Consider the following 15845-nt stretch of genomic DNA (forward strand, 5'->3'; position numbering starts at 1 on the left):
AATACATGCTCCAAAATTAGTGTCCACAGCGTAAATGGGATGATTAGTGGGATTCTTCTCATCACTGATGATATAGGCCAACTGGGCTTCCTTGTATAGTCTTCTGCTTTCTCCTCCAAAAACTGGGACTGTGGCATAAGACAAGTCATTTTGTAATGTCCCCACCAACCTCTTAATCCGCCCTCTGGAAAGTAGCATACCAAACTTAGGGGGGACATTTGCTACCACAATATCCATCATTATGATTTTCATGGGCAGCTGAGTTAGGGTGATGGCTAAGTCTTTGATTAGCCCCAGACATTTCACCTTTCTAGAATTGAAGGAGAACAAGTCATGATAAGGTCTGGTAATATCAAGGCCTAGCTCATCCATAACAACTTTGGGCATTAGATTATGACTCGCTCCTGTATCCAACAGACAATTGTGAAGGATTTTGTCATGAATGGCCAGGGAGACATACAATGATGGGGAATTGTCATCAACAGGCTCAGTCATTGGGCTAAGCACAACTGCAGGTTTGTCATCTTGTAAATTCACATAGTCATTGGAGGCTCGTGTGGCTTTCAGCTCAAGGGCATCAAGGATGGGCTTCTTAAAGACCTCACTCTTTACAAGTTCGGTCAAAGGCATAGATATCTTTAATCTCCGGACTTCGGCTTCAAAACTGAAAGGAGAAGGGGACTTGTCAAGGCCTCTTACCTCTTAAGCCGGTGCTTTGAGGATGACTGGATCAGCTGTTGGTCGCTTCTGCTTACTGATCTGCTGCTCTGAAAGGACTGCAGTTCTTTGGGTAGGACTCTCTTTGACATTACTCGCTCTTGATCTCAAGTTATATCTCTGTTGGTCTTCAGTTTGCAGGACAACTTCCCTGTCCCACTCTTGATTTGTCTGGTCCCTGAGTAATGACTCTTCGTAGGCAGCTAATGTCAAAAAGGTAGCACTTCCCTTGTCTTCCATGCAGTGAATCTCATCCCCTTCATCAAACTGCTCCTCCTCCACGACAACGTTCTAGAAAGGAGTCTTAACCCTTTGTTCTTCACTGGCCTCTTTTCCCCTATGAATGATTTGCAATTGTTCATTTGCTCTTCTATATGGATTTGGATTTCTAGGAGAAAATGTGTTAGGAAGTCTTGCTTTCCCAGAACTTTGCTCAACCTTCAGCTTGGAGATTTCAATAGCTAGTGACTCTATCATTTTAGACATTCTGTTCATTTTGGGATCTGAAGATGAAGAAGAAGAGGAAGACTCACCTCTCTACCTCCTTCTATCAGCATGTCCTTTGAGTTTCTCTGCAACCATGATATTGGATTCCACCTCCAAGGCTGCATCTTGCATCTCAGCTAGAGAAGCACATCTCCTTTCTCTTAATTGCAGGCATAAATTAGAGTCAAAGGCATTGGCATAGGTGAGTTTGGTAGAGGTGGGGTAGGCTTCACTTCAGCTGGTATCTTGCTATACATACGATTGAATCTTTTATTGAAATCAGACAATGACTCCCCATTTTCCCTTTTTAGGTTACCAAACTCAGTATGATAATAGAGAAAATCTTTCTTATCCCCCCAATGCTTTAAAAACACATCATCTAATGCTTCAATGTCTGCTATATACCTAGGGGTCAGCTCTCTGAACCACTTTCTAGCCTCTCCATTAAGGCTTTGGACAAATACTCTCATCCACACATCATCTTCATTGATATCTAGGTTATCAGCATAGCTATAAAAGGACTCGAGATGTTCTTCAGCTGTTACTCCCTCTGTCCCAGTGAACTTAGGCATGTATTTCTGATATTCTCCTGCAGGCATGGCATTCAAAGGAACAGGTAGGACTAGGGGTCCATATCAAGCAACTATGTTTATTTCCATTTTGGTGGGTGCTTGTGGGCCTGCCATGACTGTGGTGAATTGAAGAGTGCTGGCAGTCTGAAAGGTAGGGAGTTGAGAAATGACTGATAGGGTTAAAGGGCTATGATGGACAGGAGGGGAGGTTCCCTTTGGGCTGAAATCCAAAGGAGGACCTAAAGGATAGGGAGCTTTATGAATCTCTAAAAATTTCTCTTCATTGCTAGTACTAGAGGCTATATTCTCACTATGTATGTATTTTGTTACAAGCCTTTCTTGCAGAGATGTGTAAGATTGTTTAGGTTTACCTGATCCTGATGCTCCCTTTTGTGATGTCTTTCTTTCCTTGATAATATTTTCAGGGTCAGGCACTGGGTTAGCTGGTGATTTCTGAGGATTTCTCTGAGTGTGCCTCAAAAACTGAGCCAGAACTGTGATGTGGAGTCGCCAAAAGGTTGGTCCTTCAGCAGAGTCACCAGATAGATGGTTACAACTAGAAATGTGTCTAGACTTTGTCTATCATCAAAGCAGGATCTATGTCGTCTCCCAGGGAATCTGAGCTTCAATCTCCTCTCCCCAGCAGCGGTGCCAATTATGTTAGAATTCCAAGAAACTCTCCTAGGTTGTAGCTCAGAGATCCCTGGTAACATATAAATTCAACTATTGTTGCAAGGTAATGGAAGGAATGATGGTTTGGTTCAAGCCAGATAATCATTTCCACTCTGTTTCACTCTAGACATGCATGAACACCCTCAGACTACAAGGCTTTAGACCACCAATGCTCACAATTTAGATAATAGGTGAATATGGAGAATACTAACCATACCAGCAGATACACAATACCATGTGATGGCCGATTGCAACTAGTACAAAACCCTGCAAATCTAGTCTATTAATGAAAGTACAGGATGACAACTCTCTTGCATTAGATAGAAAGAAACCTGAGAAACCTATTCAGTGATGCATTCAAGACTCCAACACAGAGATAAGATGACAATTATCTAGTGCTAAACATCAAGAGATCAAGAACACAACATATCATGTACAAGCTTAGAACAGGGGAAAATGGACTGTGAGCAATTAACAACAAAAGAAGCTTGTAATTGCTGAAAATGAAGATGAGACGCTGCAAGTGACAAAGTGTCTACAGTCTCCAGAAGTTGAACTTTACATCAAATGCCAACCCTGATTACATCTTCCTTCTGGATATTTATAAGTTTACATTGCAATGGCACCTGGCCGTTTAGGTATGAAGGGGTCTTAATTGACCACCAACTCCATTTAACTGCCTGATGGAGTCTCTGAACGAGGTTGCTTACTTCATTGTGTAAATATGATCTGTACAACTGTTGTGCTGTCCTTTAGGTGGTTGGAATGCTCATAGCAGTGAGGTCCATGACTGATAAATTTTGTTATAGGGTCGTGCTATGTCCTTTTCTCCCTTTGGCCATGATTTCCGTTTAATGTGCTTGATGGGGATCCGACTGTTATTAGTCAAGCAGAGCTGGTCATCTTCTTTTGCGGGCAACAGAATGGTCATAGGACGTGGGATGCATGGGTAAGTGGACGGTTGGGATGAGAGAGAGAGATGACCATCAGATTGGGGAGATGAATGGTGGAGATGGCTCGATGAAGGCTATTAGCTGAGGTGGGAGCGGGGTGCGTTAGGCCAATGGATCTTTAGCGGATAGATCGGATGGTCAACGGACGATGGAGTTGCTCGGGCACTAACGGGTGGGGTGGTTAACTTAGGCGGTAACAGTTTTCATCACACCGCTTTCGAGCGCTAAGTGGTAAATGCCAAGGGCCGAGCGATTCCATTCAAAGAACGACACGTAGTAGCAGATGAGAGAGAAAAATTTCTCTCATTGCGCGCTATCGCTCGATCTAGTTGCTCTTGTGATATGTGCGAAGGCCGTCAGATCTGGTGGAGATGATCTAACGGTGGAAAGCGGTCGAGCGGGTCACCTTTATGGGGTGCAATGGGAGCCGTTGGATTGACGGGGGGCTGATCAATGGTGGGGACGTGGCGTGATGGATTATGAGTGCACGAAGACATATAGCAGGGTTTTATGGGTGCTTTGGGTTTTTGCGCTTGGAGATAAAGCCAAAATAGGTTGCTTTGGTGGGTTTAGAAGGTAAATAGTGAAACGAAGGTGGTGGAGAGTGAGTGGGGTAGGAGGAGGAGGGGAAAACGACCAATGTGGGGCCCCTTTGAGGACACTACCAAACAGACCAGGCTTCTCTTTGACATTAGAAAGTCAGCACTGCATAGCAGGGCTAACAAAGCCCATCTGCAACTCATAAAAATCCTTAGCTCTATCATCATATTACCTCTCAGACAAGTACTTATTCTTGAAAAGCCTTTCAAATGCATGCCAAGTCAAATATTGCTCATGTATACCTTTGACATTCTTCACGTCCTCCCACCAAATATACACTTTACCTTTGAGACTGAAAGTGGCTATATTTGCTTTCATGTTGTCTTAATAATCATGCAATTGGAAGAATTTCTTCATACCCAGAAAGTTTTCCCTATCACTCCTCCTATAAGGATGATAACGATGATGATCATGATGCCTATCAGACCCAGAACTGGAATATTACATGTGTTGATCACCTCTCCTATCCAGAGTGTCCAACAACTTTCCATCTCTGATCGTGTCAGATCTATTTGACCTGTGTCTACTAAGAGACCTGCTGCCATATGCCCCATTAGTTCAATCCTCATGTCCATGGTTGATTCGAAGAAGTCCCTATCATTGTAAATTTAACAAACTCTGAAGTAGTACCACTCTCCTGTAAGGATGATAATGATGACGATCATGATGCCTATTCGAACTAGAACTTGAATAGTACATGTGTCGATCACTTCTCCTATCCGGAGTGTCCAACAACCTACCATCTTTGATCGTTTTAGATCTATCTGACCTTTGTGTACTAGGAGAATTGCTGCCATATGCCCCATTAGTTGTGTTTTAATGTCCATGGCGGATCTGAAGCGGTTCCTGTCGCTACAAATTTGACGAACTCTGAAGTAGTATCGCATTCACCTTCTTATTTCTCTTTTTCCGACATGATTTTGTCATTTTCTGCATTGCAACTCCTTATTTCTTCCTTCATGCTTCTCAATGTGTTTGTCAAGCTAGAAGAGTGCCCCACACCATTCTACCCATCTAATGCATACGGAGATTCTATATAGTCTACCACTTTGCTAGCCATCTGATCTCTTTCCTGCAAGGCATACTATGTCAGCTAAACCAAATCACAATAAACCAACGTACCTTAGCATAATTCAGAGAGGATACCTTGTCTGCAAGATCATCAAATCAGTGTGATACATGTATAACATAATCATAACAACATATAGACATATATCAAATAAATTTATCAACGCATAAACATCATTCTAGCTAGGGTCCAGTCATCAATGCAAGTCCATATCAACAATGCGTGCTATGACCTCATGCATGACAAAAACCACTACTCCATTGCACACATTGGCACATGCAATTATCAACATGCATAAGCAATGCCTAATCAACTACACATATGTATGAATGCATGTAATCGAGCATAAATGATCAATTCTTGTAACCAACCTACAAGATTGATACATGTAATCAAAACATTCAAGAAGGCTCCTGACCTACAAAGATTTAGTAGAGAGACATATAATCAAAATGCAAGCAACATATAACCATATGCAACCAGTCATATACCTCCAACAATGCATCCCACAAAATCACATCAAGTTTCTCATGACAAACTTACTACAATCATGATCAACATGATGCAATGCAAGAAGCACATGGAATGTGAGGGTAAGAGACACGCATGCATCTAACTTGCATGCATGACCGATCACCTTCACCCAAGGAGAGAGCAACCATGAACTGATACCAATCTATAACACCCCCTCCTCCCAGTTCCACCCAAGCAACTAACCAGCCAGGGTAAACATGCGACGGGAGGGGCTACTATAAGGGATTCAACTTCCTTGGTGTCCTTAAGGAAATGGAACCGACAGAACATATCAAGCAAGCCCATCCACATCAGCAAAAACACCCTCAAGAGACATGTTAACCGCTCAAACATCCTATCCATCAGTCCCACTGATGATTTAAGCCTTTAAACCAGTTGTCGTTTCCAAAGAGAACCCTGGATTGCTTATAAGACTAGTGCATGGTAACATCTATCATTTATGTGCCTTATATGATCTTTAGGAAACCGAAGACATCATATACATTTTATACACATAATAAATACAAATATACAATAAACAACATGGATTGGTTCCTTCATCCAAGGACATAAGCCATGTAATTATGGTATCCTTTCACATATACAACTCATAAGAATATAGGTATAAACTAGTGGAGGTCGAGTAATTCGAGGACCTACAGTTTAATCAAATTTTGCAGAGTAATGAAAGAAGAGAAGGAGATAGACTAACTCATCACATAGAGCTTGAAACATCAAGAATTCTACACTTATCTGAGTTAAATATAGACATAATGGATGAAAGAGGATTGGATGCTATGATTCATGGAGTGAAAATTTAAAGATATAATCTCAAAGATACATACATGCATGTGCATTAACTAGTCAACACAAATGAATCTGTAAGAACATATGAGACATTTCTGGTAGCTACAATTGCATGAAATCAGAGAGGAAATGTGAACATAATGGAATTTAATAGAGAGGTAACATATTGTAGTACTCGAAGGTTGGAATTGCCACTATTTCATTTATATTCTGAAATATGCAAATATGGAATTCATACAGTTTCAAAAATCACATGTAGTTTTTCTTCATAATTTAGAACCATTTCTAAGTGTTTCTTCCTCCCTTTTATAAGGAGAGGGAGAACAGAAAAATTACAAAAATATCAGGCCAAACTTCGAGCTGCCAACATGACTAGCTGTCTCGGCATGCGAGCTCTGTCGCCTCTAATTATTACAACAGAAAGATACCTCTCTTGAAAATAAAACAACATAACAATATCAATCAAAAGCAATGAAAATAGAATTCACAAATGAACTAAAATGATGGTCTTGTAAATATCTCCACGCCACTCTTCTTTGCTAGCGTCTGGTCCAGACATGTCTCTGCTAAATTACACCTCATACTCTCTCGGCAGGTTCCCTGTCACTTTTAGCCTTAAAGACTTTAACTCTTCTTTTTGAAACAACCAGGAGTGACACGCGTAATGGCCATAACAGACTCTAAACACAATTGCTGACTCATTCGTCCCTTCTTACAATCTTGATTAAGCCAACAGAACCAATCGTGCCCCATGGAACAAATCATACAAGTGTATCGAGACTTAGGCCATTTAGGAACTTTAAATAGAATGGGATTCATAAAGCTGCGATTGCCGATTTCCTTTGGCCCCTTATGCCTTAGCCCTGGGGGCTTAGGTGAAAACTGCATGGTGGAAACCTGGAGACTCAAGGCCTAAGCCTTCTGGAGCTAAAAGCCTTTAGCTGGGACGGGGGTCGATTCTTTGATATATTGCATTGTAACAGGTCCAACGCATAATACGTGGGACCATACTACATATGTGTTTGGGACCCATTTTCAATATTAGAGCTTGAGGATCGGGAATCCCTAATCTTTGCCTCCGATTGCACCCTCCCAAAACTTGCGATTGCGATATGCGACGTGGTTTGGTCCACGTGGGAAGAGGATAAGGGAGGGCCAACGTGAAGGCTTTAGCACATAAAAACCTTTAATAAATTCTCCACCCAACCATTTGATTGATACATAAAGTGCATATAATCATGCAACCCGCCTTATGCCACCTGTCCCCCTCGCTTCGGGCCCACAATATCAGGGGCTTCCTTGATATGCACCTTTATAAAACAATGATTACATGTTGCTCCATGGTTGCGATCGTCGATCTACGAGATGACATCATCCTTTGCCATGTGTCACCCTGTTTTGGCCCCTTAAAATGCCAAATCCGCATGCCACGTGTCCTCCGTACCACCACGTCATGCTGATGTCAGCTGCCATGTGTCTTTCTCGGGACCAATCCTGTGCTGCCACGTGGTCCTACTGGAGGAGAGAGAAAGAGCCTGCCTGCCTTTGGTTTTTCACTGAATTTCTTTGTTAATCGCAATCGGCCCTTCCCCGTGATTTACATTATAGGCTCAAGTCCCGACACTTTTAATGTTATCAAAATTCAGCAGTTTCATGACATTGTATATGTTCGCAACCTTTGAAAATGTTGATATGCTATACAAAATTGAGTGCGATCGCGATATCGACGATCGTTGGAACCTCCAATATGCGATTTACATTGGACCTATGAAATTTGCAATTGTGATATCGATGATTGCTGGAACCTCCGATATGTGGTTTGTGCTATCGGCGATCGTTGGAACCTCCGATTTGCGATTTATGCTATCGGCGATCGCTGGAACCTCCGATATACGATTTGCGCTATCAGTGATCATTAATCTTACTTCTCTCCCCCGCTGCTGCTGGAAACTTCGATTTTGATTTGCAATGAGCCTTACCCTTGGTCTTTTTCTCTTTGTTTTTCAGGCTTTCAAAGGGTAGCTTCAATCTTCTCTAACTTCTGATCCAAAAGTCCATTTTTGGACTTCTAGGTACCATTGGAATGCTTATTTCGAGAAATATCCAGTGGAGAGGGTCTGATTTAGCATTAAGAGCTTACGTGGCTTGGAAGATGGCTGCAAAATTATCATTTCTTTTGTCCTCTTTGTACAACTGGAACTCTGTTTTCAGAAGGTGACAACAAAACCCCTAGTTGCTCTCATGCTATAGGCATGACAACATCCAACAACCCAAAGTCACTCTCATAGGCCTATGTGCCAGCAACTGTGGAATTTCCTCAGCAGACCTATGCCAATGACCACGAGATTTGAGCCATTTTTCTAGCACATAATATCGATCTCTGCCCAGAACTTGCTACAACCTTCAAAATCCATCAAAGACATGATAACAATGTTGATAAATCAAAAATCAACCTCAGGACTAAACCTGAGCATCCCCAATTGAGACTTACATTTTGTCAAACACTTGGCATCAATTCAACCTACGGGTTTAAGATACAAGACAAAGCATAAATAACTGAAAGAACTTATGAAACATAACCAGAAGGATCACCTCCTTCTCCATTGAGCTATTATATCATCAATTAGGTCTTGTATCCATCCATTAAACAATTTGAAGTAAATACATGAAATAACCATGACATGAACGAGTCATATAGCCATGCTTATAACCAACATAAAACTATATAAATATCAAATATATGACAACCATTAAATTCACATATAAACCAATTCAAAAGTAAGAGAACTTAGCTTTTATTAATCATAGGCAAATCTGACCAAGTTCGGGACTTCCATGTACCACCCGACCATAGACATGGCTGAACCAAATATCTCTTTTAGCCAGTCATCCTCGTGCCATATTCCAAGCATGAATGTGGGATCTCATAGAAAACCAATCCAAGAACAACCAAGGAACCACGTCCACCCTCACCAAACCATGATCACATCAAAACCAATGTTCTGATCACAACCGAACCGAACTTGGAATTCCATCCAAAATCTATCACTATCCTTGAGGAATTTTCCATCTCCTTGTCTCTCAAGCTTTACTGCAATCCAATCCTGGATCACTAGGCCCGAAACTGAGACCAATCTCTCAAGATTTACCCTAATCCAAACCTGGATCACTAGGCCCTAAACCGAGACTTCTCCCTCAGTATTTACCGTTTATCCCACCAAAACCGGTCAAGGGATTCCTAGGCCTTTGGGAATGAACCTTGAGACCACCTCCACCCTGGATTCTAAAATCCATCTGGAAAACCAAAGCTCAAAACCGAGATAAACATCCCAATGCCATGGCATCCGGAAAAAGGCAAGGCTAGGCTGAAAACCATTGTCATAACCTGGAAAAACCATGCCACCGAAAACAAGAGAACCATACACCAACATGCAACTACATGCATGTCCAAACTGGCTAGAAAATCACACATGCAAAAGGTTACTTGCAAGTAATCTTGATGAAGCTTCTTGATACTGCTCTTCTTCCTTGATCCCTTCTTTCCTTCCTTTTCGTTTGCTTGCTTTTCCTTTCTTGCTCCAAAGCTAGAGTGATCCAAGAAAACTCTAAGTGATGAAGAGTGAGAGAGAGAGAGAGAATAATGAGAGAGCTCCAAACTTGAACTGACAAAAGGTTAGCAAAAGCTTGCCCACTGATCCTCAGAAGCCTTTTTATTAATGAGGCCTCTAATTTCTTCATTTTCCATTATTTTCCTTCAATTTCATCCTTACATGCAACATGTGACCTTTCACCTTACTTTTCTTCTAATTTCCTTTATTTTCGTAAATAAATGTTCTAAAAATGCACTTTTCCTTTTAATGCCTTTGCCTTAGCCTTTGAAAATTTTCCTTAGCCAAAACACACACCCAGTGATGCCCACTAGGATATCTTTGCCCAACATTCAACTTGGAATAAGTGTCCCTTAACCATGGTCTTATTTTTCCTTTATTAACTTTTATTACACGAACTCTTCACCAGGGTTTTTTCAGAACCCTCCCCCTTGGGGAACACCTTCCTTGGTATTAAACCACACCATGACCTCAACAAAACTATTGAAAGTCAAACATATTACCCATGGAGATTTATAACTTAGCTTGTTGTAGTATTTACAATGAAAGATCTGCTCAAGAGCAAAACATCATGACAACATGACAATATAACAACCATAATAACATGACATCCATACCATTTATTGGAGCTTTATAACTTAGTTCATGGCAATATTTACATCTATATACATATGCATACATATTCCAAAACATCAGCAAACATATGCGAAACATATACCAATATCAAACCAAAATTTCTTTGCCTCAATCGACAAAAAATGAAGGATACAATTCCCGCATCTAATCCGTCATCTCCCATGTAGCTTCTTTAGGCCCAAAGTGCTTCCACTGCACTTTAACTTGCCCTATGAATTTTTTCCTGAGCATGAGATGTTTCTGCTGCAATATGCATCGGGGCTTTGGCTGGAACTCTCCTTCTTGCTCCACCTGCAATACAAACCAATCAATAAAATGATCAACATCCTTTATATACTTCTTAAGCAATGAAATATGGAAAAAATCATTGACTTTCACTGTTGGAGGCAGTACAATTCGATATGCACAATCTGAGAGTACTATCTTTCTTCTTCACGAACAACATTGGCGCACCCCAAGGCGATACACTCGGCCTAATGTACTCCTTGTCCAACATTTCTTTCAGCTACAACTTTAAATCAACCAACTTAGGTGTGCTCATCCTGTAAGGTGCTTTTGTTGATGGGGCTGCCCCTGGCACCAACTCAATAGAAAAATTACACCTCCCTGTGAGGTGGCAAATTTGTAATGTCCTTAGGAAATACATCCTGAAACTACTGCAAAACTGGGTACCTGCTCAACACATTTGCATCCTCAACCTCCTTATCCTTGTCACTAGAAATGTGTACTACAAACATCACATGACCTTTTTTGCAACTGCACTTAGCCTGCATAGTGGTAACCATCATCACTGATGTAGGCTTCTTCTTCCCCTGCAAAATCCTCTTTTCCCCACAAATCATCCACACACTTAATGGCCTTGTTGAAGCAATCCACTTTGGTTTTGTGAAGGTATAGCCAATCCATACCCAAAAGAATATTATATAATCCCAATGGAAATACATTCAAATGTGATGTTGTAGGCATACCATTTAACTCAAATTCACAAGATCTTACCCAATGGTGAACTCGCTTCTTTGTACCTGTAGCCAACTCTACTAACCAAGATTTTGCTTGCACTTATTTTCTCAAACCACACTTGTCCACCAAGTCAAGATTAATATAAATATAGTGAGATCCAGGATCAATAAAAATAGAAACAACTTGATCACAAAGCTTACCTTCCATCTCAATGATCGATGCCTGATGATCCACCTGCTTTTTGTCCACAACTGCATAGATCCGAGGAATGTTATGACCAACATCAGCAACTGTATGTGTTTTAGGTCCCTATAATACTAGTGTATTCCCCCATTATTATTGCCATTGTAGCCACTTATTGTTATTTTTGTGCCCCTTTTGTCCCCTTATTTTTATTATTATGCCCCATAGAAGTCCACTATTTTTATTTTTGTTCCCTTACATTATTATTGTTATGTCGGCTCTCATTATATTGTGACACTTTAGACTCCTATAAATAGAAAGGAGGTTTTGTCATTTGTATCATCCAAGAATTATTCATTTGTCTAATGTAAAGGAGGTTTCCCCCTTGAAGAGGCTAATTTTGAAGTCATTGATCTATCTCTTATTCTATTTTGTGAGATGGTTGCATAACATTTGTTATCAGAGCTTTGGATTCTAGGGTTTCGCTGCTTCAAACATGTGATCATGGAATTTTCGCTGTAACTTTTTTTCTACGAAGTTTCAAAAGTGGAAATTAAAAACCATGTGAGAAAAAAGCATGGTGAATCTCGTGTACGAATTTCAGTTCTTTAATCATTATACTTTCAAAAATATGATTTGAGTAATTTAGGGTTTTTGCAGGATCCAAAATTCGATCTCAAATAGGTGACCTTGGGAAAATCATCATAACTTTCTCTCTTAGAATTAGATTTAAATTTCATAAAAAGTGACAGAAAGAGGATGGACTCTAGTTTGTTTAGTATCATTTTCAGGGCCGAAGGTTGAAACAATGACACATGGCTCTTCGTACAATTTCACTCTACTGAACTAGCCTATAATCAGGTCTTCGTGGGAGATTTTGCATAACTATTTCTTGGAGAATCCAATCTCGATCTGACTTGTGGGGTTGGAAAGAGGACTCTAAGGGATTCCATAGGACATAATTTAAGACCTTGGAGATTGGAAATTACAGATATACATCAGATTCAATATTGAGTTCCTACAAAGCAAAAAAAACAAAGGTGTGTAGTTTTTTTTTTTTTTTAATTTGCATGAGTTTTGTTTGAAAAAGTAGTTTGAAGTGATTAAAATGGAATTATGAAGCATAATTATCATTAATTTATGAATCAAAGGAATAAAATGGAAACACCTAGTAAGCAACACAAAATCTCTACTATGACACATGAAGAAGAAGAAGAAATGCAACATGATATATCAAAATTACGAGATGAATGGTTTGAAGAATGGCATGGAAGCTAATATTGATGGAATTGAAGATAAGATGAATGGTTTTAAGAATGGCATGGAAGCTAAGATCGATGGTATAGAAGCAAAACCGAAAGGCAACATGGAAATTTTGAAGAAAGACATGGAATGTTTGACAAAGTTGCTACAAGAAAGACTTCCTAATGGTGAAAAGGTAGTAGAGGAAACTCGTGATGAGAACAAAATAAATGTCTTTCATGATTTCATAGACTCTAATTTTGGATTGAAGACCCACCACATTCCAAAGTTCGATATGAGGAAGTTTGATGGCAAGGATCCCGTAACATGGATACTACAGATGGAGCAATATTTCAATCTCCATAATGTGCTTAATCCCTTTCTTGATCTCTCTCTCCTTTGGCAGATCTTGCAACTACTCCCCATACTTAACATGCTTGGACAGTACCTGCACAAGTACAACAACAAAGAACCGTCAAAGCATCATGATCTATTGCAACATAAACATTACAGAATCAGATATATAATGGACAAAGTGATAGCATTCACAATTGCACAATCATATGGGAGAAAACTTGAAGAGTTTTATTAATCGAAAGGAGAATTACAACCCAATTTTCTGATCCAGTGCCATCCTCCCAGCTTCAATCCTTCTTCACCTCATGAAATGGAAAGATCACACCAACAAGAATACAATGCTCTCTCCTCAATTACAAACTATCAGCACTTACTTACAATTCACAACATTCCAGCCTCTTGATCTCTTGGATGGGAGATCCTTTTATAGATGTTTGCAAGGGTGTGAGTCATCCATGGGGTTTGATTAGTGTCATTCCACTTGTTACAATTGGTTCCACAAGAGAGGGGAATTGGAGATGGTTTCCTAATTCCCTTGGTCATCCTTGGGCAAATTCAGAGAGGCAAGTGGCACAGGAGAAGTTTCTAGAAGATTCCATGAGCAACCAACTAACAAACTGTCCTAGAAATTGGTCCATCCTCGCCCATCGCACCCTATAGAAGGCCTAAACAGTATGCATCGCACCTTGACAGTGTACCAATCAGTATGCATCGTAGTTTATCAGTGGAGCAGTCAGTATGGTCCAATTTAGGCTCTTTCTGGATGATTTCTAAAGTGGAGCTTTTGGGGGATGATGCACTCAGATGACTAAGTTCCTTTAGGGTATGAAACAAATATTTTAGGGGTTGATGAGCCCTATTTCATCAAAATATAAGTTTGGAGTTGATGTGCCCAAATATGTCTATAACAGTTGCCCCCTAAAGCATGAGGTCGTAAATATTCATGTCGGGTGAAATTCTTTATCATGAGGATACGTAGTTTCGAACTGGAAGGTGACCTGCATAAGTTACAATACAGTACATCATCATAATATGATTTTCATGATATAGCTGAGCGAGGCATTCCCATGCTCAACTTTATAAATTTCATTTCATGTACATAGATTACATAGTCGTCTGCAGATACAGGTTGGTGATTCTACAGATATAGAGTCATTATCCATGATTAGGATGACCATCTGTGTAGAGCCTTTGTACATTGGATGTTTTAATATCCCTGAATATATCGCAGCCTAGATGGATGAAACTAGATCTGGAGTCTTCAAACTCGTTCAATCTTCGATCGATGTACAAGTCAAACCATGTGAAGAGATGTTCTGAAGTCGAACATGGAAAGACATTGCCTGATTACTAGCCAATGATGTGAGCTGTTAATAGACGCGAGAGGAATCACCGATAATGATAATGATCCTCAAGGTACTATAGTACAATTCACGTGGTGTGAATACATGATCTGATGTCAAACACCACGCAAAATCTTTCGGTTGAAGGCCATTGATGTCAACCTGTTGCCGGAAGTGAGAAACTTGAGATTGATGTATGCAAGCTTCAAAGCACTGAAAGGGTTGTTTCTAAGTGAACTTCTTGGATAATGAGCTGATGTCGACAAGAAGCGACTCTTCGTAGGAGGGGCTTGATGTATCCCACATATATGACATGAAACGAAACAAATGATTTCTGGAGGTGAAAATGAACTGACGACACAAGGTTCAGAAATGGTGGTCATGAAAAATGAAGGTTGGAGGTATTGCAGTGTATGAGACATTAACTGGATGACTCTCAACTAGATGAATTCTCTTGAACATGTCGGTGACACTGAGATGAATTGGTAGCGCTAACCCAAAAAGATGGATGGTATGAAAGACCATTGGTATGATGACCGGTGAACGAAATAACCCAACCCAACTCAATCATGGAGATGAAGTGAAAGTGTCATGTTCAAGAGCGACTTGCTACCATAAATTCTTCAAGTTTTTCCCTTTCTTCCCCAATCATTGCTAACCAGTACCTCTTTATTTTTGTCAAACTTGATGAGGATAACATATGCTTGTTCTATAATTTTCCCTTCAGGAAAAAATTTCGCTATTTAATATTTTAGCGAGTCTAGCGACATTGAAACTCGGTCTTGTCTAGATGGACAACTTTGTCGCTATTATTTTAACGAGTTTAACGACAAGGATAACTCGGTCCTTTTCATGTTTAGAGAGTTTGAAAAGGGATGAAAGAAAAACTCCATAAGTTCTTTTTCGTAAAGTAATCCCTCAGGTATGAAAAAGGATAAAATAATACAGGAGGGATGACATTTCCAATACTTTAACAAGCTGGAAAGGACAAGCGCTCGACAATATTTTCATGTTTAACGAGTTTGAAAAGGGTTTAAAGAGGACTCTATCGTTTTCTTTTCATTTTTTTGAATCAAAGCTTGAAAAGAAGACAAAAAATTTGCTTGGTGGTCAAAGATGTTCAATTC

Source organism: Pinus tabuliformis, chromosome 3_1 (genome assembly GCF_031772625.1).
Source record: "Pinus tabuliformis cultivar Carrire ecotype Pingquan chromosome 3_1, CPIR1, whole genome shotgun sequence".
In the NCBI taxonomy this organism is placed as follows: Eukaryota; Viridiplantae; Streptophyta; class Pinopsida; order Pinales; family Pinaceae; genus Pinus; species Pinus tabuliformis.